At 32.1% G+C, this 1,980-nt stretch overlaps 1 protein-coding gene across 3 annotated transcripts in view; it reads right to left on the minus strand.

The window, feature by feature from the left end:
- The window catches only part of LOC107723025 (protein spire homolog 1), a 14,818-nt gene that overhangs the window by 1,228 nt on the left and 11,610 nt on the right, over positions 1–1,980 (minus strand). The window lies entirely within an intron of this gene.

Consider the following 1,980-nt stretch of genomic DNA (forward strand, 5'->3'; position numbering starts at 1 on the left):
TTTTTTTTTTTTTTTTTTAGATCAAAATAGGTCACCACCTACGAGATTCACGTAGATCCGATTTTTGTTGTAGTTGTATTTATTTACAAGTTTATTTTAGTGCTGTCAAATGATTAAATCGCGATTAAATCGCACCCAAAATAAAAGTTGTTCATAATAAATGCGCGTGCACTGTGTATATTACATGTATATAAATACACACATATGCATGTAGAAAATTTAAGAAAAATGTTTATAGATTAAATTTATATATAATATAATATGAATATAAATTTATACATGTAAATATTTTCAAAATATATACTGTATGTGTGTATATATATATATACTTAATAAATAGTGCTGTCAAATGATTAATCATCTATGCAGACAAATACATCTCGCAGTTTTCCACTTCTCTCTCCATTAATATGGCCATTTTTCTAGAAATATCAGATATTTGACTGCAGTGTCTCGACAAACAGATGCCATTTCATCACTTGTCAAATGATAATGTTATACCAGGAGTGATGAACGTCGGTCCTGGAGAGCCACAGCTCTGCAGAGTTTTGCTTCAACCCTATTAATTAATGTGATTAATCGTTTGACAGCACTAGTTTATTTACAACGTGATTTTGCGGCGTTGAGTATTGTAGCCAATCACAGGCATCTCCAGCAGCTCTGTTGAAAGCAATGGCCAATCAGAAGTGAGGCGAGTCAGAATCCGCTCTGAACTCATTTTGGTGTTTGTAAGTTTAGAGTGTTCTACACGCTCATACACGGTGTAAATAAGAGATTGACTGTGTAGTTAGTCATTGATTATATCAGGAGTTTTTGCGCGAGTAAGCTATAAACCGAGCAAAGGGCTCCTCTTCTCTACATAATCCATTGAAGAAAAGTTTTATTTGTCTAAGGGGACCGAACGTCCACGTAGCCTATACTGTTTCAGGAGTGACAAACATTACGCGAGTGAATCCGCTAAATCGTTCCGACCGTCATTGATCTGACAAGCCGATGCCAAAAATAGATCTGTGCATTAAGCGATGCAGAGTAAATTCAGAGTAACAAAACTACAACAGCAACAAGTCTGTGTTGGCTGAATATATTTAGCAGCTTCTACAGTTAAAGAAAACTTAAAGCACTTTTTTTTTTTTATGTGTCCTTTTTAAGGCCATTTTTTTAAATGTAGTTTAAATAAACTAAAAATATTTCAAAATATTTAATGCATTATTTTATTGTACTTGCTATACTACTTCTGTACAGTACTAAAATTTCTAATAGTAATTTTATAATAAATCCAAAAGCAACACGTGAAAACGGCAACTGAGCTAATGAGTGATCCTCTGCTGCCATCTACTGGATATAATGCTAATTCCATGTCATTTTCATCTTAAAAGTCTTTTTCACCATGATTTTTTGCACATTTTTTTCACCAGGATTTTTTGCACATTTTTTTCATGTCAAAGCCATGAATGAAAAGTGAATCTTTAAAGTGAATTTTACTGCACAACTGTAGAGTTAAAATTAATAAAGGCTTTAAAACATTGTATAAGCGTTTAAAAAAAAAAAAAAAAAGTGTTTTTTTGGGTTGCGCGTCTTTTTCACCCACAATGAGTTTGCATCCCTGAATCTGCATTTTATGCGTTTATGTTGTGAAGGAGTTTTCAGACACGACTAGAAGCAGTGATTCTCAACCTCTGTGACTTGAAGACCCCACATTGTCCAACACAATATTTGAAGATATTTCATCTAATATTTCTGCTCTAATATTTATGACAAAACTTCTTGTTTTTAAACGTTATTAACAGAAACCGGGAGTGTTAATATTAAATTAACCATGATTCATGTTCTGATTCCAGAATATTCAAGACTCAAATTATGTTCTTAAGCTAAAAAAAAAAAAAAAAAAAAAAAAAAAGTGTCTAAATAAGTTATTTTCCAAATTTGAAGTTGATATAAAAAAACTGAGGTTCATATGCAATTTTGTTTAGGTGTTATCCC

The sequence above is a fragment of the Sinocyclocheilus rhinocerous genome, unplaced genomic scaffold, assembly GCF_001515625.1.
Source record: "Sinocyclocheilus rhinocerous isolate Xijiao unplaced genomic scaffold, SAMN03320098_v1.1 scaffold664, whole genome shotgun sequence".
NCBI classification, from domain to species: domain Eukaryota; kingdom Metazoa; phylum Chordata; class Actinopteri; order Cypriniformes; family Cyprinidae; genus Sinocyclocheilus; species Sinocyclocheilus rhinocerous.